Consider the following 25,406-nt stretch of genomic DNA (forward strand, 5'->3'; position numbering starts at 1 on the left):
GCGCATTCACGACTTCGGAGAGGAAGACACGTTCTCTATCACTCAAAAGTTCGCGAGGTGCACCGTGATGTAGAATAAAGTTTTTCAGGAAGAAGGATCCTATATCACGAGCGGTGGCAGCAGGCAGAGCGGCTGTTTCTGCGTATCGCGTCAGATGGTCAATGGCGACGACTATCCAGTGGTTCCCGGAAGCCGTGCTTGGAAGGGGTCCAAACAATACAATGCCACTGCGATCGAAAAGCCTGGCAGGACACGGGATTGGCTGGAGTGAACCGGAGACGCGCTGTGCAGGAACCTTGCGGCGTTGGTACTGAGGGCACGATCGAATGTACTTGCACACAAAGGTGTACATGCCACGCCAATAAAACCTGGAGCGAAGCCGGGTGTACGTCTTGAAGACAACAGCATGTGCACACTGCGCGTCAGTATGGAAGGCAGAACATATATCACCACGAAGATGTTGAGGTATGACCAGCAACCACTTGCGGACGCAGAGATGTAATTCCGGCGATAGAGAAGTCCATCCCGAATTTTGAAGTCAGATGCTTGACGGCGCAAAGTTCTAGAAGGGGAAGGAACAGTCAACGGATATGAAAGGAAGCGGATAAGAGTACTAATCCAGGCATCCTTGCGTTGCTCCGAAGCCATGTCGCTGCCTGCTGGGAACGAAAGTACTTGGTCGACGGCAGAGAGGCAGGCATCGCTTTCGTTTGACACGGGTGAACGGGAAAGTGCGTCGGCATCGGCGTGGCGGTGGCCAGACCTGTAAACAGCGCGCACGTTGAAATCTTGCAATCGCAAAGCCCAGCGAGCTAATCGACCTGAGGGGTCCTTCAACGTGGACAGCCAACAAAGTGCATGGTGGTCTGTATTCACGTCGAAGGGGCGGCCACAAAGGTAGGGTTGAAATTTACCAAGTTCCCAGATTATGGCGAAATGTTTTTTCTCTGTAACGGAATAATTATTCTCGGCTTTGGTAAGGGTGTGGCTTGCATATGCAACGACGTACTCGTCGAATCCAGATTTGCGCTGCGCGAGCACAGCGCCGAGTCCAACACCGCTGACGTCGGTATGTACTTCGGTCGGAGCTGTCGGGTCAAAGTGACGCAGCATAGGCGACGAGGTCAGTAAACAACGCAACTCTTGGAAGGCATCGTCACAAGCGGACGACCAGGCGTAGTCGTTCAAGTCGCTCGGTAGAAGCTGATTCAAGGGAGCGGTGATGGATGCAAAATTCACAATGAAGCGGCGAAAGTAAGAGCACAGGCCAAAGAAGCTGCGACATTCTCTTACGGAGGAAGGTTTGGGAAAATCACCAACTGCACGGAGCTTGGCGGCGGCAGGAAGAATACTATGTTTAGATACTATATGGCCAATGATGGTGAGCTGACTTGCGCCAAAGTGGCATTTCTTCAGGTTGAGCTGAAGGCTGGCGGCAGTTAGGTTCTGTAACACTTCCTCCAGCCTACAGAGATGGGTGGGAAAATCGGGCGATAAAATAACCACATCATCTAAATAACACAGGCACGTTTTTCTATTGAGACCACGTAAAAGGCTGTCCATCATACGCTCAAATATTGCGGGGGCGTTGCAAAGCCCGAAAGGCATGAAACGAAATTCATAGAGGCCATCTGGTGTTACAAAGGTTGGTCTTCGGACTTCAAAGGTTGGTGTTTAGGTTGGTCTTCGCGTGCCATGGGGACTTGCCAATAGCCACTGCGTAAGTCGATAGAAGAGAACTCCGCGCCTTGGAGACAGTCAAGGGCGTCGTCAATTCTCGGAAGAGGGTAAACATCTTTACGAGTTACCTTGTCAAGACGACGGTAATCGACACAGAGTCGATAGATCCATCCTTCTTCTTAACAAGAACAACGGGAGATGCCCAGGGGCTATCCAAAGGCTGAATAACGCCGCGCTTGCGCATGTCAGCTACTTGGACGTCGATAACATGGCGCTCTCTCGCGGATACACGATATGGTCTTTGTCGCAGTGGCGCACTGGTACCCGTGTCGATGCGACGACAAACAGTTGACGTGCGGCCCAACGGAACATGCTGGCAGTCGGAAGACGAACGGAACTTGTCGAAAAGGCGTATAAGCTGGGCGCATTGAGAAACAGTCAACCTGTCGGCGATGGAGCTATGTAAAACTTCAGGCGAAGTCGGCTCCTGCGCAGGGTTACAGATCACTCCGGCGACCTCATGAGTGGCGATGGAACCAGTTGGCATGTCAATGATGGCAGCAGGGTCGGCACACTAGGCACGGCCATCGCACTCCCCACGCAACAAAGTTAGAGGACAGGACAATCAGTTGGCGACGAGCAGTCTGCTGACGCCGGCATGAACGTCGAAAAGAGCGAAAGGCAGCGGGGAACATTTGCGACGAGCGAAAATTGCAGATGGCGTAAAAAGTACGTTGGCATCAGCAATAATGTTCCATTACACTGTGACAAGGGCAGATGAGTGTGATGGAATTCTAACGTCTTCGGCAACAAATACTTTGTCTTCAGGTTCACGAGCATCAAGGAGTGGGGCATTACACAGCGTTTGAAATTCCACTTCAGCATAAGAATAGTCGATGACGGTCTTATTAGCGTAAAGGAAGTCCCAGCCCAAAATAAGATCGGGGGAACAAGAACACAGCACCAAAAATTCGACGGTGTAGAGGAGGCCGTTGATCACAACGCGAGTAATACACGCAGCTGCAGGCGTGATGCGGTCTGCGCTGGCAGTACGAAGTGACACGTTGGACAGTGGCATCATAACTTTATTCGAATACTGTATTCGTTTGTGTAGGAGGTGTACCAGTTCCAGCATTGATTGATACGGGAGCAGCTATTTCTGTTATTCACGCTCACTTGTGCTCTCGTCTACGCAGAGTTACTACACCTTACAGTGGAGCTCTTCTACCTGTTGCAAATCACCGGCCATCACCGCGAGGCACTATTCGTTTCGATTGATGAAATACGCCACCATATCCAGTTCGCAGTGTTGACTTCCTGTGCTCACATGCTTATATTAAGGTGCGACTTTCTCTCTTCGGCGTCTGCTCTCATCTCGTGCCGTCAACGCCTCGTTAACTTAACAGAGACCGAAAATTCTGGCGACATGTACGAACCGCGCCTTCGCTTACGAACTGCTGACGACTGTATGGTGCCACCTGGACGCAGGACAACTTCTTGTAGTTAACTCTGACATCACCGATGGTGACGTTTTAGTTGTACCGTCAGCTCGTTTCCTATCGAAGGGATTTCTCTGCTACCCAGCCTTGTTCGCTTCACCAACGGCACGGCCACTTTGGCTGTGCTCAACACAACCACTCAACCATTGCCTTGTGTGGCCCCTTGGTTGAAAAAAAAGAAAAAATAAAGTTGGGGCAGACCTGCACCGCCGTTAATGCACATTGGGTATAAAGTGGAATAGAAAATAAATGAAAAGGGACGGCGAAAGCAACCCAAAATGATTTTAGGGATAAAACCGATAGAGAAAATAAAACCAAACATTAAGGCGGAGGTAAGCTTGTTCAATCAGAAACGAATAACTGGAAAAGGAAGGTTGTTGATGAGAATAAAAAAGAGCAGAAGGCATATGGACAACTGCTTCCGAAGAAGTTACCCTCTGCAAGCAACTCACCGCCGACGCCCGCGCATTGACCCGCAAAATATGCTTGCTTATTGCAAAAAAAGCAGGCGCCAGTGCATCCGTCCTCTTGGCCGGGCTCTTGCCGCATCAAATCGACGCCAGCGGTCAGGTAGAAAGGGCGTTGTTGAAGGTGACGTTGAGGCCCATGATGGTGTTGCACTGTAAAAGTATGCGCAATGATTTGTGACACAAGGGGAAGGATAACAAGAAGGTGAAGAGGAAGCGGAGAAGATTGAGAATGAAGCATGTGGTTAGAGCCATGCAGCACGGGGAAACCCCACCATGGTTGGCTTATACAGTGCAGATGGCAAATAACAGTCATGGAAAAGTAATATGAAGGAATGACGCATGAGTGCTACGGAGGAGGGCGCTAGTGGGCATCGGGAAGCATTAGAGGGAGAGGACCGTTAGAGGAAGGAAAGAAAAGTATGATGATGTGTACAAGTTACAGGAGCAGGGCGAGGGATTCCTTGGATGTTAGCAATGTTGGATATACATGCGCAGAAAGAGAGTTGAGGTGCAGGGGCTTGCGTAACCGCGACGCAACGTGCGTGGTACGCGTGTAGGAGGCGAGGTAATGTGTCTCATCGACACCGGGAGCCCCGCACGCGCACCGATTCGAGGCGCTGAGATGGAAACGATGAAGATAGTAAGGAAAATCTCCATGCCTCGTGAAAAAAATGAGTTAACAGACGGTTCGGGGCAACCAGGACGGGATGACATATACACTACGGACCCAGTTGTAGAGGCTGGTGTCTCAGTCCTCGCGCTGCCGGTAGCAGTGCCATTGATGCATTGAGGTGGTAAAAAATCTGATCCTGACCGATCATAAGGAAGCGAGGCAGGAGCGAACGAGACCGGTGGTCACCGCTGACGACGCGGCTACGTCAGCCAGTTCATTGCCTACCACGCCCCAGTGACCAGGGACGTGGATGAGATGGATCGTTTTACCCACGAGTTCTTGCGAGCGCAGTACTTGCTGGAACTTCCAGGTGCGCTCATCCATTACACTAATGCGCGAAAACGCCGTCAAAATGGACAGGTAATCTGCATATAGGTGTACCAGAAGAGCTCCGCACAAGTTCGCAATAAAATCCAGAGGTTTCGCAAAAGCGATGGACTCGGCACTGTACGCGCTCTTGAGTTCTCGACCATAAACTTGCGCACTGCGAGGAGGCAGCCCCGCGGGTCGAACGCCACATACCCCGCATCCGCCAGAGTTTGCATCCAGCTGCCTGGCCAAGATGCCACCTCCATCTGCCCGTGCCACCAAGCTGTCTGCGTTCCCTTTTCTAGCCGGAGCTTCCACGCTCTGGTCGATGGCTCATCGGTCAACTACATCGACACTGTGGTTTGACCAACGCCACTTCTTTCGTCGCCTCGTCTCCGCCCCTCCGTGTCGAACTGTTGCCCTCATACTCAATCTACCCCTAACTCGAGTGCTGTGGGGAATGTTATAGTTCTTACTGTATTTTGTTTCTGTTCATGGGTTTTAAATTAGGTGCATATTTTATGTGCTTCTATTTTCCTTTGGGGCATTAAAAGTATCGTGCACGTTTTCGAAGAATCGGCTTTTTCCTCATTTAGGTTATCGGAGGAAAATGGATCGGTGCGTCAGGCAACCCTCTGCAACATTTAAACAAAAAGAACCTGCATCACGCACATCAAAGGTTGCAAACACCGAACGCAAGGCGTCTGCAACGCATGGTGATGTGATCGTTTTCATGCCCTTTTATCATCATCATCATCATCATCATCATTATCATCATCAGCTTCGTTACGCCCACTGCAGGGCAAAGGCCTCTCCCATACTTCTCCAACTACCCCGATCTTGTACTAATTGTTGCCATGTCGTCCCTGCAAGCTTCTTTATCTCATCCGCCCACCTAACTTTCTGCCGCCCCCTGCTACGCTTCCCTTCCCTTTACCTCCACCCATATTGTGAAGGCACCAACGATGACAAAGTACGACGTCCATCAAGTGGGGCGGCAAATCCAAGTGAGTGACAACGCCGTGGGCCACAACGCCCACGGCGTTGTGGCCGGTGTCGACTCTGGAATCGGTGCACGTGGAGCGTGTCGTTGTTGCTCCTGGCAGTTGTTGCAGGATACGGCGACCTTCTCAAGGTCAGTATTCATGCCTGGCCAGCAGGAATGACTGCGTGCCGTGCTCTTTTTTGCCACAACGCCACGATTGCTGACGTGCAGCATGTGGAGTCCGCAGTGTACAGTAGAAAAGCCCTTTGTCATCCTTTGTAAGCTGTGCCAAACACTAACTTGTGAGCGGTGGTCGCTCCATGGCTTCGAGCAACAAAATATCGCCTGAGGGTGCAGGTTCTTCCTGCTCGCTAAGAAGTGGGCGCCTGCTAAGAGCATCGGCGTTTTGGTGTGTTTTTTCTTGGTGGTAATGGAGCTAGTAATTCTACCAGCCAAGTACCAAACACCAACGTGTAATTCGCGGCGACAGCATCACTGGGACCTGTATTCCCGGGCTCATTAGTCCCAGTAACGGCTTCTGGTCGGTATACATGGTTACGTGCCGACCTGCGACGCATCGGTGTAAATACTGCATTACGAAGATAATCGCCAACCATCCTTGCCCAATTGCGGGTAATTTCCCTCGCACTTTCTTATTGTACAAGAGGAGAAGGCTACTGGCGTTTTAAGACTGCCGTCAATGATTTGCAAAATGGCTCCTACGCCGTATGGTGAAGTGTCACGTGAAAACATGAGGTCGCGTCACTCATATAATGACTCAAAGCTGGTGTCGTACTCAGAACAATTTTACACTTCTGAAAGGCAGAGCTCTCTCGTTTTTGTCGAGCAATCTGTGTAGCGTTTCGGCGGGTGAAACTGGGTCTTGGACAAATCGCCTGTAAAAGCTGATCATTCCCGAGAAACATACAAGCTATGTCGTGTTCTGTGGCTCAGAGGCGTCCGTGATAGCCTTAAACGTTTCCGCTGTAGGTATACCGTCCTGTGCGTCAATGTGTTAGCCCAGTAAATCAATGGAGGATGCACAAAACATGCAATTTTTTTAAACAAGAAGTCCTGTGCTTTGTAGTCGTTTGAGCAATGATTCGATGCGCTCTAGGTGTTCCGGCTACGTCTCTCCGGTCACAAGGATATCGCCAACATACACACCTCTGTCATCAAGTACAGCGAGCAGGGTATTCATAAAATGCTGGAAGAACAGTGGTGCAACATTGATTCCAAAAGGGACACTGTTGATTTTCTATAGCCACTTTGTTTCCGCCACATTCAGGACTTCAGCGGATATTCCGTTCACTCGTAGATGCTGGTATGCCTGTTGCAAGTCGATCTTCGAGAAAAAACTCCACCTCTCGCTGAGTCAAGTAGCTCGCTCTCCATGGGAAGAGGGCAGGCGCTTGGCTTGAGCGCAGGGCTCCCTGAGCACTCGTAGTCCCCACAGAGGTGTAGCGTACCGTTTTCTCTTTCGAACAGCAACCAGGGCTGTAGCCGATGCTAATCATTTCACAGGTTTGAGTATTCCCTGTCCCTCTAGTCAGTCGAGCTCTTCGTGTACGGCTGAGCGAAGAGCTAGCGGTACTCAACGGCATTTTTTATACCTCGGTGCATTCTTCGGTTGCAAGCGAATGTCCATTGGCTCACCAGTGTACCCGTCCAACTGCACGTTGAACATGTTGCCGTATCGTTCAACATGTTCGCCCAGTTTTGATGACTTAAAGTCGTTGATTTCGGTGATTCCCATTTCGAAAGCCTGGAAGCAGTCTAGTCCGAGGAGGCTAGTTCCTTTGACTTATGTGACGAGCAGGTACAGCTGTGCGGTTGTGAGATTAAGCTGCTCTTCCAGAGGAAAGCGTCCTAGCTTCAATTGTTGTCCCGACCATACGCGCAGAGTAAGGTCTTTAGGCTGCAGCTGTGCAAAAGATGCAGGCCAGAGGTGCTGAAAAGTCTCATCGCTAATTACCCACAGCAATCTCCATCAGCACTGGCTGCCAGATCAGTCAGTTTGATTGTAATCAGCCTTACCGAACGCATATTCACACTGTTCATGAAGAGATCTCCCAGTGAGTCCACCAGGTACATCAGGTCGTGGTGCCCTCGTTACGAGGCACAGAACGAATCAATGAAGACAAGTGGCTCTCCGCTATCAAGAGCCCCGATGCCGGGGCGCAACTATGGGCTGTCCAGAGGGCCCACGATGCGGCGGTCGGGCAAGGCCTGACTGTCCCAACGTGGGAGCGGCCCGCAGCGCGCTGAGTCGCGTACCTCAGGACCTTATTAAAGTTCTGCATCCATCCCATGTCGCATTGTGAAACATCGTTCCAGCGCACAATTGAACATGGACGAGAAGAGAAAGACAACACGTACGCCGGACTTCAACTGAATTTTAGTCATGGAAAACAGGGCTTTATGTACACAGGGGGAGGGGGGGAGGGGAGGGGGGAGGGGGGGGGGGGGGCTGCTAGTGCGCAGGACCACCCAAAATATTTCCTTGGTCTAGGCGACAGTCATCAGAAGTGTCAAACCAAAAGAAGACAGGAATAAAAGCAGAAAGTGAAAAAAAAGTGGAAAAAAAGGAGAAAAAACCTTTCCCTCTCCTTTTTACATCACTCAGTACAATGTTGCTCATCTCCCGCCCTACCTAGCTGATTCGACAAACCCGTTTGCCCTGAGATAATCAAGTTCTTATTCCCCGAGTACAACAGAAGGAGCACTGACACAGTAATCGTTTTCATTGGAGATACAAAATGCTTCAAAAATATCCCGGTTTTTCTGATTGCTATATTTGCGCAACACACGTGTTCGTTCGAAAAACGCCTTGCATGCTGGCTTGTGCGAGCAACGTCGAATGTGGTCGGCTAAATGACCAGCGCCACTTAGTGGAGTAGCATTCCTGCAATGCTCTAGCAAGCGTTCATTCAGATAGCGCCCGGTTTGGCCAATATAGCATTTCCCACAGGCGAGGGGAATACTGTACAGAACACCGACGTCACATTCAACCAGGGCTTTGGTGTGCTTTATTTTGCAGGCTGGCTTCTTCTGGGATTCGTTTACTAGGCAACACATTCGTCCCAGCTTTTCCGGTGCTGAAAACATAACACGCACCCCGCACCTGTCGCCAACCTTCTTGAGGCGGTGAGAGTCCTCAAGAAGCCAGTGCTCGTAAGATGTCAAATGTGGGCTAACCACAGGAGGTGAGCGAAAGAGCACACTTCTTCTTGGGGCAAGTGTTGTTGTGAGCTTCGATGAACATTTGCAAGCGTTCACACCTTGCGTTCCCGTTTCCTCCGTGCCATAAGTCTGGTATACGCTCCAAGTCTCTGTGGTCCATATTATAGGTTCGCTAATTCCTGGTCGCCGATTTAACGCGTCTTCGTAAACAAACTGCTTATTTCCTACCAGTACAAAAGTGTCGCTGGTAGGCACCGCGCAACAGATTATTCAGGTTCCAGAAAGCACGCCATGGCACGAATCGGCCAAGGTGAAAGTTGTGCGAGTAATGTGATACGCCGCCTGTGCCGGTGTGGGCCAGTCTCCAAACTCGATAGCGCGCTTTCTTGGACAGCTTAATGACGTCGGTTGCAGGACTGTGTCGTTTGGTTCTTTTTGCCCTCTCCCTTTCTTTAATAGCAGATTATATATATATACTACCCCGGTCATGTACTAATTGTGGCCATGTTGTCCCTGCAAACGTCTTAATGTCATCCGCCCACCTAATTTTCTGCCGCCCCCTACTACGCTTCCCTTCCCTTGGAATGCAGTCCGTAACCCTTAATGACCATCGGTTATCTTCCCTCCTCATTACATGTCCGGCCCATGCCCATTTATTTTACTTGATTTCAACTAAGATGTCACTTACCCGCGTTTGTTCCCTCACCCAATCTGCTCTTTTCTTATCCCTTAACGTTACACCTATCATTCTTCTTTCCATAGCTCGTTGCGTCGTCCTCAATTTCAGCAGAACCCTTTTCGTAAGCCTCCAGGTTTCTGCCCCGTAGGTGAGTACTGGTAAGACACAGCTGTTATACACTTTCCTCTTGAGGGATAGTGGCAACCTGCTGCTCATGATTTGAGAATGCCTGCAAAACGCACCCCAGCCCATTCTTATTCCTCTGGTTATTTCAGTCTCATGATCCGGATCCGTGGTCACTACCTGCCCTAAATAGATGTATTCCCTTACTACTTCCAGTGCCTCGCTACCTATCGTAAACTGCTGTTCTCTTCCGAGACTGTTAAACATTACTTTAGTTTTCTGTAGATTAATTTTCAGACCCACCCTTCTGCTTTGCCTCTCCAGGCCAGTGAGCATGCATTGCAATTGGTCTCCTGAGTTACAAAGCAAGGCAATATCATCAGCGAATCGCAAGTTGCTAAGGTATTCTCCATCAACTTTTATCCCCAATTCTTCCCACTCCAGGTCTCTGAATACCTCCTGTAAACATGCTGTGAATAGCATTGGAGATATCGTATCTCTCTGTCTGACGCCTTTCTTTATTGGGATTTTGTTGCTTTTTTGTGGAGGATTACGATGGCTGTGGAACCGCTATAGATATCTTCCAGTATCTTTACATATGGCTCATCTACACCCTGATTCCGTAGTGCCTTCATGACTGCTGAGGTTTCGACTGAATCAAATGCTTTTTCGTAATCAATGAAGGCTATATATAAGGGTTGGTTATATTCCGCACATTTCTTTATCACCTGATTGATAGTGTGAATATGGTCTACTGTTCAGTAGCCTTTACGGAATCCTGCCTGGTCCTTTGGTTGACAGAAATCTAAGGTATTCCTGATTCTATTTGCGATTACCTTAGTAAATACTTTGTAAGCAACGGACAGTAAGCTGATCGGTCTATAATTTTTCAAGTCTTTGGCGTCCCCTTTCTTATGGATTAGGATTATGTTAGTGTTCTTCCAAGATTCCGGTACGTTCGAGGTCATGAGGCATTGTGTATATAGGGCGGCCAATCTTTCTAGGACAGTGTTCCCACCATCCTTCAACAAATCTGCTGCTACCTGATCCTCCCCAGCTGCCTTCCCCCTTTGCATAGCTCCCAAGGCGTTCTTTGCCTCTTCCGGTGTTACTTGTGGGATTTCAAGTTCCTCTAGCCTATTCTCTCTCACCTTATCGTCGTGGCTGTTACTGGTACTGTATGAATCTCTGTAAAGCTCTTCAGCCACTTGAACTATCTCATGCATATTAGTAACGATATTGCCGGCTTTATCTCTTAACGCACACATCTGATTCTTGCCTATTCCTAGTTTCTTCTTCACTGCTTTTAGGTTTCCTCCGTTCCTGAGAGCCTGTTCAATTCTATCCATATTATAGTTCCTTATGTCCGCTGTCTTACGCCTGTTGATTAACTTAGAAAGTTCTGCCAGTTCTATTCTAGCTGTAGGGTTAGAGGCTTTCATACATTGGCGTTTCTTGATCAGATCGTTCGTCTCCTGCGATAGCTTACTGGTTTCCTGTTTAACGGCGTTACCACCGACTTCTATTGCGCACTCCTTAATGATGCCCATAAGATTGTCGTTCATTGCTTCAACACTATGGTCCTCTTCCTGGGTTAAAGCCGAATACCTGTTCTGTAGCTTGATCCGGAATTCCTCTAGTTTCCCTCTTACCGCTAACTCATTGATTGGCTTCTTATGTACCAGTTTCTTCCGTTTCCTCCTCAATTCAAGGCTAATTCGAGTTCTTACCATCCTATGGTCACTGCAGCGCACCTTGCCGAGCACGTCTACATCTTGTATGATGCCAGGGTTCGCGCAGAGTATGAAGTCGATTTCATTTCTAGTCTCACCATTCGGGCTCCTCCACGTCAACTTTCGGCCAACCCGCTTGCGGAAAAAGGTATTCATTATCCGCATATTATTCTGTTCTGCAAACTCTACTAATAACTCTCCTCTGCTATTCCTAGAGCCTATGCCATATTCTCCCACTGATTTGTCTCCGGCCTGCTTCTTGCCTACCCTGGCATTGAAATCGCCAATCAGTATACTGTATTTTGTTTTGACTTTACCCATCGCCGATTCCACGTCTTTAAGAAGCTTTCAACTTCCTGGTCATCATGACTAGATGTAGGGGCGTAGACCTGTATAACCTTCATTTTGTACCTCTTATTAAGTTTCACAACAAGACATGCCACCCTCTCGTTAATGCTATAGAATTCCTGTGTGTTACCAGCTATGTTCTTATTAATCAGGAATCCGACTCCTAGTTCTCGTCTCTCTGCTAAGCCCCGGTAGCACAGGACGTGCCCGCTTTTTAGCACTGTATATGCTTCTTTTGGCCTCCTAACTTCACCGAGCCCTATTATATCCCATTTACTGCCCTCTAATTCCTCCAATAGCACTGCTACACTCGCCTCACTAGATAACGTTCTAGCGTTAAACGTTGCCAGGTTCATATTCCAATGGCGGCCTGTCCGGAGCCAGGGATTCTTAGCACCCTCTGCAGCGTCGCAGGTCTGACCGCCGCCGTGGTCAGTTGCTTCGCAGCTGCTGGGGACTGAGGGCCAGGGTTTGATTGCTGTGTTCATATAGGAGGTTGTGGCCAAGTACTGCACCAGGGTGGCCAATCCTGCTCTGGTGAGAGAGTGCGTTACCGGTTCTGGTCACCGGGATCAGGCCGCACTCCAGGCCTGTTTGTGCAATTTTCTCAACACACGGTTTTTTTTTGTGTTTTCCGGTGGAGAATTGTGCGGCACCGGGATTTGAATCACGGTCCTCTTGCACGGGAGGCGGATACTCTACCGTCCCCGCAGGAGTTAAATTAAAAATTAAATTATGGGGTTTTACGTGACAAAATCACTTTCTGATTATGAGGCACGCCGTAGTACATCTATATATATATATATATATAAATATATATATATATATATATATATATATATATATATATATATATATATATATATATATGTATGTATATGTATATATATATATACATATATATATATATATTGTTACGTAAGAAGACGCAGACGAAAAGCTATATACAAGTATATCTACAACGTAATACGCCGCACATGGCCAAGAGGCACCAGCCAGCGCTAGCCTCCAATCGTCGTCGTCGCCTTCTTACTGCTCGCCTCTTCGTCATTGGAAATTCTATTCCGTAGCACTACCCCCGGCGGCAAAAGCGCCGTCCCGGAGCAACTAAAGGCCCGACTCGGAAGCAGTGTAGTAGGACTTGAGCCTACTGACGTGCACATCACTAGATGCCAGAGTAGATGACGAGGTTGAGCTCACAGGAGCAATTTCGTACGTCACAGGCGTCACCTGGCGCAGCAAGCGGTAGGGCCCTTTGTATCACGAAAGGCGCTTTTCTGAAAGTCCGAAGTGACGAGAGGGCGACCACAGGAGCACGAGCGCACCAGGCGAAAACTGTACGTCACCGTGGCGGGCGTTGTACCGACGCTGCTGAGTGGTTTGCGAGCCCGTCAGTCGAGCACGGGCAAGCTGGCGTGCATGGTCGGCGAGGGCGATGGCGTCGCGCGCATACTCCTTGTTGAGATCGCAGCAGGAGAAAGTGCCCTGTCAAGGGGCAAGGTCAGTCCGCGACCGTAGAGTACATAAAATGGAGAAAATCCATTTTCGTGCCGGAAGCATAAAAAGCAAATGTAACGTAAGGAAGGGCTATGTCCCAGTCGTGGTGGTCCTTCGAAACGTACTTGGACAGCATAACGGTAAGAGTACGGTTTAACCGATCTGTCAGGCCATTGGTTTGAGGATGGTATGAGGTAGTTAGCTTTTGTGGAGTGGAGCAGGAACGCACAATGTCTACGATAACTTTCGAGAGGAAGTTACGACCACGGTCAGTAAGCAGCTGTCGCGGGGCGCCATGAAATAAGATAATGTCACGCAAGAGAAAGTCCGCGACGTCAGTGGGGCAACTGGTAGGGAGAGACCACGTGATAGCGTATCGGGTGGCGTAATCAGTTGCGACGGCTACCCATTTGTTCCCAGAGGATGACGTGGGAAAGGGACCGAAGAGGTCTAATCCAACACGAAAGAATGGTTCCACAGGGACGGCGATCGACTGGAGATGACCGGCAGGTAGCACCTGAGGTGTTTTTCGACGCTGGCAGGTATCACAGGCAGCAACGTAGCGTCAGAGGGAGCGAGCGAGACCAGGCCAATAGAAGCGGCGGCGGACGCGGTCGTACGTGCAGGTTACCCCAAGATGTCCTGCAGTGGGTGCGTCATGCATCTCGAAGAGCAGTCTGTCGTAGATGTTTTGGAACGACAAGAGGAAGATCAGATCCGTCAGGGAGGAAGTTCCTTCGGTACAATGCCGCCCTGAAGTACATGTCGGCGAACGGATGCGTCGGTAGGTGAAGAGCGCAGGCACTGGATGAGTGCTTGCAGCGATAGGTCTCGGTACTGCTCATCGGCGATGTTAGCGAAGGCAGACACAGAGAAAATGCCGTTGGCGGTACTACTGTCGGCGTCGTCAGGCTCGTCTACCGGGTAATGAGACAGGCAGTCAGCGTAGTTGTGTAGCTGGCCAGATTTGTAGGTGACAGTATACGAATATTCTTGGAGGCGTAAGGCCCAACGACCAAGTCTTCCTGTAGGATCTTTCAGTGAGCATAACCAGCAAAGCGCGTGATGGTCTGTGGCAACAAAAAATGGGCGGGCGTATAAGTATGGGCGGAACTTCGCAACCGCCCAAACTAGGGCCAGACACTCACGCTCAGTGATGGAATAGTTGCGCTCGGAGGGTGAGAGGGGCCTGCTTGCGTAAGCGATAACACCGTCGTTGCGGCACTGGCGTTGGGCCAGTACTGCGCCAATTCCGTGACTGCTGGCATCAGTACGGACTTCGGTAGACGCAGAAAGATCGAAACGGGCCAGAAAGGGAGGCGTTGTCAAAAGGCCGATTAGATGCGAGAATGCAGAGGCCTCGTTATCGCCCCACTGGAAAGGGGCGACTTTTTTCAAAAGCTTGGTTAGTGGTCAGGCTATTGCAGAGAAATTTTTCACGAAACGGCGGAAGTACGAACAAAGGCCGATGAAGCTGCGCACATCCTTGACACACTTCGGAACAGGTGAGTGCGTAACAGCATGGATCTTGCCTGGGTCCGGTTGCACTACGTTCGCGTCAGCGAGATGCCCAAAGGCGTAATCTGGCGACGGCCGAATTGGCACTTCGATGCGTTCAATTGCAGACCGGCTCGACGAAAAACGCCCAGGACTGCAGAGAGCCGCTCGAGGTGTGTAGCGAACGTTGGGCAGAATACTATAACGTTGTCCAAGTAGCACAGGCATGTGGACCATTTGAAACCGTGGAGAAGAGAATCCATCATGCGTTCAAAAGTGGCAGGAGCATTACATAGACCCAACGGCATCACTTTGAATTGATAAAGACCGTTAGGTGTTACAAAAGCAGTCTCCTCGCGGTCGAGATTGTCCACGGCAAAGTCCAGTAGCCGGAGCGAAGGTCAATGGAAGAGAAGTAGCGAGCACCAGGAGGCAGTCAAGGGCGTCATCAATCCGAGGCAGGGGATACACGTCCTTTTTGGTAACCCTGCTAAGGTGCCGATAATTCACGCAAAAGCGCCATGAGCCATCCTTCTTTTTTTACCAGTACAACAGGTGACGCCCATGGACTACATGACGGTTCTATGATGTTCTTGGCAAGCATATTGCGAATTTCGGCGTGAATAACGTGGCGCTCAGCCGGTGACACTCGATACGGCCGGTGATAAATAGGAGGGTCATCGCCGGTATTAATGCCATGTTTAACAGCTGTAGTTTGGGCCAAAGGACGATCGTTCAAGTCAAAAATATCGTGGTAGGAAAGCAGAATGCGGTAGACCTCACGAGCATGCTTGCATGGCACGTCGGGCGCAATAATTTTTTCTAAGTCGGCGATGGTACAAGTTGCCGACTGCGATGGTAGAGGAGGATCGGATGAATTGTCGTGTACTGCAATAGATGCTATTGATCCTCGAATGAGCGAATGAGCAAAGCTGCGCCAGACACATCGCGCGTGGCAACACTTGTGTCGTCAAGTCAAAATTGACCACTGGCAGGCAGACGCAATTCTCCGGAATAGGTAAAACAGTATGAGGTACTGTGATCCCGTGTGTAAGTAGGACGTCTTGCATAGGCGCCCCGATGTAGTGAGCGTCGGGCACTGGTGGGGATGACAATGAGTCAACGTAAGTCATTGCCGAAGGTGGCAAGCGAACGTCGACGGAACTGAGGCGACTGGGTTGTGGTTCAGCGGGATCCAGAACAGGCAGGTCAACGCGGAGAGTACTGGCGGAACAATCGATGAGAGCAGAATGTGCGGAGAGGAAGTCTAAGCCGACGATGATGTCGTGAGGACTGTCGGCGATGACTGTGAATAGCACGACTGTGGAGCGATCGGCGAAGGAGACATGGGCGGTACACATACCAATTACGGGGGCTGTTCCGCCATCGGCGACACGGACAGCAGGCGTCGTGGCGGGCGTGATTGTTTTCTTCAGGCGGTTACGAAGGTAAGCGCTCATTACCGACAAATGCGCCCCAGTGTCTATAAGATCAGATACAGAAACACCGTCGACTTACACGTCAAGAAGGTTCAGAAGAGTGGGCACCGTCAGTAGACGATTTGGCGGCGTAGGGAGCAATGCAGCGTCACCTCGAGGCGCTGCATCGTCTAATTTTCTGACTGGGAGCAGTGTTCGAAGGGAGTCGGCGAAAAGGAGCAACGGGGCTGGGGAGAGTGAGATTGTCGTCGTTGGGGCGAAGATGAACGATAATAGAGGCGGTTCGGCGCAGGAGAATCAGTGGCGGCATTATCGGAGCGTGCGGCATAGGGACGAGAAGGGCCACCTGAAAGGCGAGAGTAGGCAGTATAAGCAGACCGGGTCGGGGAAGTCCAGCGACTGCGACAGTGCCGAGAAATGTGCCCGATTCGACGGCAGTGAAAACAAATGGGCTTGTCGTCAGCAATGCGCCATTCAGATGGGTTGCGGAAACGTGCTGGGTAAGAAGATGCGGGACGGGGCGGAATCGAAGAAGCGGGTGGGTATCACGGCGATGGGCCGAGCAGATGGTGTGAAGACCCATGTTTTCGAACTCCTGGCGGACAATTGCCTGGATCAGGGAAACCGTGACTACAGGTGCGTTGGTGGGGCTGGAGTCGAAGGCAGCCGGATAGGCGGCCTCAATCTCACGCCGGACGATCCTGGTAATATCGCCAGTGTTGTTGGGACGAGGAGCGTCGGCACAGAAGGATGTCGCTGGGGTGTTGGGCAAACGGGCAAACTGCTGGTCGATACGTCGGCTTTTAGCGAGTTCCACGCGGCGGCACTCATTTATATCTGCATCCACCGTCGCGACGTTGTTAAATACGAGCAAGTTGAAGGCGTCATCGGCAATGCCTTTGAGGATGTGGGACACCTTGTCTGACTCTGTCATGTATGCGTCAACTTTGCGGCACAGAGCCAAGACGTCCTGAATGTACGTGACGTAGGGCTCTGTTGACGGCTGTGCACGGCCGGACAGCGCCTTCTGCGCGGCAAGTTGGTAATTACAAGTCTCGGAGCTTTTGCTTAAGCGAATCGCAACTGGTGAGCTCGTCTCCATGCGTCCGAAACCAAACTCGAGGTGCGCCACCGAGGTAAAAGACTACGTTGGCGAGCATGATAGTAGGGTCCCACCGGTTATTGCGGCTGACGTGTTCGTACAGGCTGATACAGTGCTCGACGTCTTCCCCACCTTTGCCCGAGAATACGCCAGGATCACGAGGAGCAGCGAGAGTAATGTAGGTCGTCGAAGTGGCAGCAGGTGTCGGAGGCGGCTGAGTCGAGTTGTCATCGCCGGGAGCCATGAAAGAAGGCTCGACGTACCGTCCACTGCGAAGCTCCGTGACGAGGTACAGGGAACGTCCACTTGCACCAGAATACGCAGATGAAAAGCTATATACAAGTATATTTACAACGTAATACGCCGCACTTGGCCAAGAGGCAACCGCCCGCGCTAGCCTCCAATCGTCGTCGGCGTCTTCTTACTGCTCGCCTCTTCGTCATTGGAAATATTCCATAAGAATATATATATATATATAGATGTGGCTGAGGAAATAACACTGGCGGCGGTTGTAAGATGAAGACAGAGAGTATTGAATTAGCACAGTATATTTCACTGATGTTGCTGCTGATGGAACTTTGACAAAGGTTGCTACACGAGCCGAAGCGTCAGTGAAGTATACTGTGCTCATTCAATGTATCTCGTACTCCTTTTATTCATGTATATATATATATATATATATATATATATATATATATATTATAGCGTTCTTAGCCTTTTTCTGTTTTTAACTATTTTCAGTGTTCGCGATACTGATTCTTACTCCCATGAGTTTGATTCCATGAAATTTGTTCCTTAATTTTAAGATTGCTGAGTCCAATGCTTCGCTCTCTCAGATGTACAAGAAGTGCTGTCTCTAACGCCAAGTTAAATATAAAATTGCGGTGCACACCATCCTTTCTCGCCTGCAGCATCGACAACGTAGCTTCCCCGTTGGCCTTCATGTCGTACTTGCTCGCTGAACACCAAGAAGTGCAGGACAAAGTTCGAGCAGAAATTCAAGCCCTACTTCAGAAAGAGGTACCTGCTTCTTAGGTGTCATACTTACTATATTCTTCGCGTAATAAGAAAAGCACATTATGTAGCATTACGACCGTGGAAAGGTAGTGCGAATAGGGAGTCATGCAGCGCGTATATGTGGTAACGCTTTTTCTTGGAATCTCTTGTTGCCCATAGTCTTCATTTGACTTATGTCCATCATGGCCTTTGAAATTGCCCAAATTAGCCCAGTTCTCTTTATTAACTATTCACGTGATTTTCACTTTCATGTAAGTTGCCGCGATGTGTATAGGAACTATACTGACATCACGAAGAAATTAAATTTTCTTTATTAGACTTTATGCTGCACTTTATCGAACTTTTTTTTTTTGGACTTATATAAGACTTTATTGGACTTTAGAGGTAAGCGTATTGTCAAACTCGGCCAACACACTTATGCTTTATCAATTCCGCCGAGTGGAATGGAACAAAAATAAGAAATCGCTGTCGAAATGTGCTGTCATTGCTTATAGGTGAGGTAATTACCAGGAAAATTACTGTAAATAGTACTCTCAGCGTGTTGTTCTGTAGCTAAGACGCCGGTTAAAATTTGTCTTGTGATAAGAATCTGTATTCGCGAATAAGTTCTCATGCTACAATTGTTCGTAAGATCAGATGCTAGTCAGTAATGTTTTGGGCATAGCATTGGAGAAGGTATATGGACAACGACAAACAGAACTTATGTAATAAAACCTTTGTCAATTCGACCCGGCATTTTTCAAGTTAAATTCGCTATTACTTATCGTTTTCAAAGCCAGAAAAGCAAAAAAAAAAAAAAACCGGCAAGCTCACATGCAGTCGTTCGAGGTTTGACAGAGCGAAGCTGGTCGTTTAGGGGATATTCCGGCTACAGCTAAGCTGTAACTTGACTGTTGCTAAGGTTGTAACTTGGCTGCTGCTAGATTTAAACTTGAGTTCAAGTAGTTGCATATCGTCGTGGTCGCTGGCTCCGGGACGATGTCTCGCAGTATACATATGCGTTGTCCACGTTTCTCGACAGACCGAACCGTGGTGAGTGTCGATAGGTTCGAGTCAAACCGCAGTCGATCGCACACTCGGCAGGTATGTCCAAACTCTAACGAGAGGAAGCCACTTTGAAACCGATCGTTGGCACCCCCGGTTGAAGCGCGAGCTCGCCCTCGCTATTACGCAGCCTCCGACATTGCAGGGTCTTGGCGTAATCGTCGATGCTTCCCAGCAATCCTGGCTCTCTCTCGACTGGCGTATTCTGGATCTTCGCGTAATCACCACCTCTTGGCTTCGGCCTCTCTGGCCAAGTAGGTCGGATCGGCCTGTCGTTGCCGTTGTTTTTCCCGTATCGCAGCAAGTCTAGCTTCGCGATGCACAGCGTCATCTTCGGCAGCACGAACTTTCCTAACCCGCGGTGGTTGCTCAGTGGCTATGGTGTTGGGCTGATGAGCACGAGGTCGCGGGATCGAATCCCGCCCACGGCGGCCGCATTTCGATGGGGGCATAATGCGAAAAACAGCCGTGTACTTAGATTTGGGTGCACGTTAAAAAGCCCCAGGTGGTCGAGATTTCCGAAATCCTCCTCTACGGCGTGCCTCATAATCATAAAGTGGTTTTGGCACGTGAAACCCCATAATTTTTTTAACTTCCCTAGGCCACCCCATGGCGTTAACTCATTGAGCGCCGCGGAGCACAGGCTTTCATATCAAGCGCATGCGCATTCCTAACCGTTATCATGGCACATACGCAGATCTCGACTGGGCGGCCAAACCAGCTGCGCGCAGTGTCTACATTAGTGCAATTTTGTGATACGTGATCCATTTTACGCCCAGCAAGAACAGATCGCTGTTAAAAATTCCTAAGAGCACAGTCACAGGGCTAGACGAGGTTCCCGTTAGGCTGATTAATGAACTCGGACCAAAAAGTGGAGAAGCTCTGTTGAAAGCAGTAGGAAAATATCACCGCCCAAGCCCTCTGCACAGATGTTCGACTAACGAAGCTGAAACGTGCGGTCCCAATGTTTATCACTGGGTCAATTCCGAGGGTTCATGAAATGACGTCTTGGATGGCTGCGGGATCCTGGATACGTAGTTGCTCCTAACACTCGGCTCCAGGAGCCTGTCTAGTGACCAGACTGCAGCATCGGCACGGCGTAGACAAGCTCGTTCCCGATTCTGCTCGCGGCTTTGCTGATCGAAAGCTGCCTGCTGCTAAGGAGTACGCATGACGCGTTACCAACTCATTTCGGATCCGGAGAGAAACTGCTACGCGTGCGCGTTATGTGCGACGGAGAGTAACGAGGTCACTACTGGCGCAGCTAATCCAACACCACCTAGATAGCACAAGGCTTCTTCGCTATGATCTTTGATGTCATGTTACCTGACTCGAATGCCTAGAATCTAATCCTGATGCTCCCGAGTAGGCAACAGTGATTTTGACCTCACCGCCTTCATCAACCCAGCCTTGCCAATAGAAATTTCGGGCCAGGTAGCGGGACGTCATGGATCGGAGTAAACTGGCCTTGTGCTATCTAGGCGATGTTAGTTATTCGCCGCGCCACTCTTTCTTCTTTTTTTGCGCATGCACATTTGGTTGCGCCGGAGTAGTGTTCGGCGTACAGATGACTGACTGACGGACGCACGGATGAGCGAATCGGCTACCCACAAAAGCTTCGCTCTAATAAAGATGCGCGACAAAACCCAGCAGTTCAAACAATGCCTGAGAAATGTCAAAGTGAGAAAAGTCAAAGAAGCAGCAGCGCACCGTTGCTTTGAAACAAATCGTGAAGCTTCTCATTTAATCTTATTTCATTTATTTCATTTATTTATCACCTCATAGCTAACGACGCCTTTGAGAAAAACTACACCATCAGAAACACTTCCATCATTACTTGAAATTTTGTTCTGTGAAACACTGATGTGTCTTTACAGAGCTCTCATTTGTATAATTCAAGTTCATGAGGATACACGACCCCGCGTGGAAACCATTGCAATATCCAGGCATTTGCATGACGGAGTATATTCAATAATGTGTTTCCTTAGCACCATATTCAGCCCCATCGCAATATTGACTTGAACTGTGAATTTTGCAGGTCATGCGGCTTCGACAGGGGTCATACTTGTACTTACACCCCGTTCCATTGGATGGCATTTTGTCAAAGCACGTTTTATTTAAAAATCAGCAGTCTAGTACCTTCTCCAAGGGAGAATGCTCGCTAGCAGAGAACACAAAGTTCCTGGAATTTATGGTACCGAGGATTTCTGACCCAGCACGCGAATAGCCCGTAAATGCCTGATAGAATTAAAATAATCACAGCCTTTGGATCGAAGATTTGCCATAGCAAACCTACTGCTGGTGAAGACACATACGCATTTGGCCACGCTAAATAGAAAGTTCCTATGAAGCAAACATGCCAAGTGAAGCGGCCAAACCGCTCTTGTGCACACAAAGTCTTCTCGTTTGTATACTAACATTAGGACTGTAATACCTAAGCGTGAAAAATTCCGCAGTGTTATAGGGTCATCTGGTTCCCTACTCATTGCAGTAACAGAAACATAGCTCCACCCATTCATCAACGATTCTGAGGTCTGGGATTCCCTCCCCCATTGTGATATAACTGGGCGTGATTATGAGACCAAATTAGGTTGGAGGCGTTCGTATCGCCGCTCATTGGACTTGCGTTGCAACGCCATTTGTATCTCATTACGCCCTGAGATGCTTTTTGTCATCTCCAAGGCCTACCATCACCTTATCGACATTGTGTCTGCTATCGGCCGCCTTACTCAGAGACTTCCTTAGTCGAACATTTTCATGACACCTTGCACCACGTGACGCCCTCTTACACTCACGCTAGCATTTCTTTATTTGGAGACTTTCACTTCCCTTCAAAACCTGTCTAATAGTCTAATATACGGTTTACAATATTAAAACATAAAGTTAAAAATAATTTTGTTGAGACATGCCTCAAAGTTCACCTATCTGAAGTTGTAACTTCCATTACTAGATAAAGCACTCATTCATCTAACTTCTTTAACCTGAGATTTGCGTCAAATCCCGATAAGATACCTCCTCTCACTTATTTTGAGGAAATAAGTGACCATATAACCGTTAACGGATCCTTCCTATGTAAACCTAAACTTTGTCTCCCTAATGCATGGAAAATGTGAACTCATTACGTGGAAAGTAATTACCAAGGTGTACCCGGTGAGCTAACTGAGTTCCGCCAATTCTCATCAATTGAGCTTTCCTCATCCTGTGGTAAGATAAATAGATCTCTTTTCAATGCGGAGGTGCATAGGCTTGACAAACATATGTTTCTACTGCTTCCACAAAGGCAAGGTGCAATGTCACTCTGGTTTATAGGCAATTTAAAGAGGCGCAAGAACAAAAAATGAGCATTTCAAGCAAGCGAAATCCTCCAGTGAATCGAGCGCGTGTGAAAAATATCGCACTGCAGCTAAAGCGTATGACACTGCTTTAGCCCAGAATAAACACCTTTTTCCCAAACTTACATTGAGTAACTCATTGCTTACCAATTAAATCATTTTAACAAACTATCAATATAAAACAAAGTAAGACTTCTGTATATCTCAACGACGATACTGCTGGAATTATTCCCGATATCGCAGTACCGGAAGCAGTAAATTCTATAATATGTTCTCTTTTTACCAAAGAACCTGGTAGTGGCCTTCCTCATTTTAAATTCTTTGGACGGCCACTTATGACAGATATCACATTTTGCGCAACAGTTGTTGCCTAAATAATTGATTCACTAAAGCTGACTTCATCTGCTTGACCAGACGCTATCAATTCGAAAGTGTTGAAAAATACCAAATGCGTAACAAGTGTTGCATTGACTCACATTTTTCAACAGTCATTGTCATGTAGCACCCTGCCTCGTGATTGGAAGTTGGGCAAGATTGTTCCACTTCCTAATAACGGCCACTCTTACTACCGCGAAATTTTCCTAACTACCGCCTTCTCTAAAATCATGGAACATGCCATTTACACTCATACAACCAGCTTTCTAAATTCCGCTGATTTTTTAAAATCCAATTCAACAACGGTTACAAAAATGTTTCCCGCGGTAACTCAACTGGCACTTTTTCTTCACGACATTAATACTAACGTCCATCAGAACATACCGTTAAGGCCCCTTCATGAATTTGGAAAAGGCATTTGAAAAAGTCACAAATGAGCGTTTCCTACTAAAGCTCTCGCGACTTAATCTATATCCAGTTGTCCTAGTCTGCATTAAAGATTTCCTTCCTAACCAACACGAATTCTCGCATGCAAATAATGCGCAATCAAATTAGTCTCGTGTTTTATCTGGCGTGCCACAAGGCACTGTTTTTAGGCACACTACTTTTCCTCATTTACATGCCCAGTAATATTTCTTCAAAAATGAGCCTCTTAGCAGATGACTGCGTCATTTATCACCGAATCCTTGACATAACCGACAACCAATGATCCCAACGTGACTGATTAAAATAAGACAAATGGGGTTATGACTGGATAATGCATGTGACTACTGACAAAATGTCTGGTTTCCTTTCATACGAGGCATGAGCACCCAATATTTAAATACTTTCTTAACGGCAACAACATCTCTTCAGAAACTTATGCAAAGTACTTAGACATTTCTCCCTCCAACGACCTATCTGGGACAACGCATATAACCAATACTACTAACGACGTTAAGCGCACCAAAATTTACCTCAAACGAAATGTAACATATGCCTCTCCTTCTGTAAAACTACTAGCTTCCAAAACACTAATTACACTCAAATTATCAAACGCTTGTTCAGTTTGAGGTCCTCCTCAACGCGCGCTAAAAAATATCACTGAATGAATACAAAAACGTGCCATTTCATTCCTACATTCTTATTACCCGTACACTACCATCGCAAGTAGCGTAAAAAAACACCATTTCTACCTAGTCTTCAGGTTCTCCGTAAAATCGTAAGGTGATCACTGTACCAGAATTTTTTTTCATGTTTCGCCTCATTGTTCTCCCATTGATCCAACTCATCGCATCTCTCAACGCATCAGCCATGTTAAAGCTGTACACCCCCCCCCCCCCCCCCCGTAGCCATTCAGTCGTTCTTTGTCAAGACAGCCATCGACTGGAACAATCTTCGCTCAAACATCGTCCTTCACGTAAACACTGTTCAGTTTAAAGCCGCCGTTTAGCATGTAAAATGAACTAATTTGGTAAACATCAACACCGCCCGCCCCTCATTTAAAACCCTGTGTGCTAGGTCCTTGAGGTATTTTGAATGAGTAAATCAATAAACCGATCAATATATAACTATACGGCCTATTTTGTATTCGCAAGGTCTTAGCACGCGTCTAAGTGTTTCGTAATAAAGAAAAATAAGTAGAACTCTCTACGCCTCAATCTTGATGCTTGCCTTGAATTGCGAGTCACTATTCGATAATGAGGGAAATTTGCTTTCGCTTTGCGCGCGACAAAATGCTTTTCACTGTTTTATGTAATACAAAAACCTTAATTAAGTATTGGTGGATTAATATGTAGCGTGTATTCCTCTTACTAGAACCTGTAAATTTTGTACTTTTTTCTTGGAATCGGGGGCTCTTACGTGTTATACTTGATTTTATCGCACTTCCTTGTTTTGTTATTGAATTATTTCATGGGAAGAAACATTTCACTTTGTCTAACCATTTCAATCAGTCTATTCATCGCAAATCACGTATTTCATTAACCTTACATATCGAGCTTTTATTAATGGTGTCTCCTTTTTTCACTTTATCTCTCTTTCGTCTGCTACCATTTAACAAGCAGTCAGCCTATTTATTTAACACATCCTATGACTTCATTTTGAGCATGGGTATTATACACTGCTTCCGGCCACTGTGCAGGGGGAGCTCACATACGACGGCCTCGGTGAACTCACCTACTTGGGCCAAGTGGTGTCAGAATCACTGAGGCTCTATCCGCCATTTCCTGGGTAAGATGGCCCTTCTCACTTTGTCAGTTGTTTCCGTCAAATTAGACTAAGTTCCCAGCGTAAATATTTCCTCATTGCGTAACTTGCGTAGTTTTTAAATGAGAAATTATTATTTCTGTGAATGAGAGCGCACCTTAGGCGGCCAAAACCTACCTGTCTTGCTATCGTGGAATGGAAGAGGCAGTGAGTGCAGCACATTACAAAGTGCAA

The 25,406-nt window shown here is 48.1% G+C and overlaps 1 long non-coding RNA gene across 1 annotated transcript in view; it reads left to right on the forward strand.

Annotated features, from left to right (window-relative positions):
- LOC129386747 (uncharacterized) overlaps positions 1 to 25,190 on the forward strand; it is a 28,300-nt gene extending 3,110 nt beyond the window's left edge. The window contains exons 2-3 of the long non-coding RNA XR_011889881.1: positions 18,129 to 18,237; positions 25,108 to 25,190. This is a non-coding gene — a long non-coding RNA (uncharacterized lncRNA). The remainder of the gene's footprint in view (positions 1 to 18,128; positions 18,238 to 25,107) is intronic.
- Positions 25,191 to 25,406: the final 216 nt, after the last annotated feature.

The sequence above is a fragment of the Dermacentor andersoni genome, chromosome 8 (assembly GCF_023375885.2).
Source record: "Dermacentor andersoni chromosome 8, qqDerAnde1_hic_scaffold, whole genome shotgun sequence".
In the NCBI taxonomy this organism is placed as follows: domain Eukaryota; kingdom Metazoa; phylum Arthropoda; class Arachnida; order Ixodida; family Ixodidae; genus Dermacentor; species Dermacentor andersoni.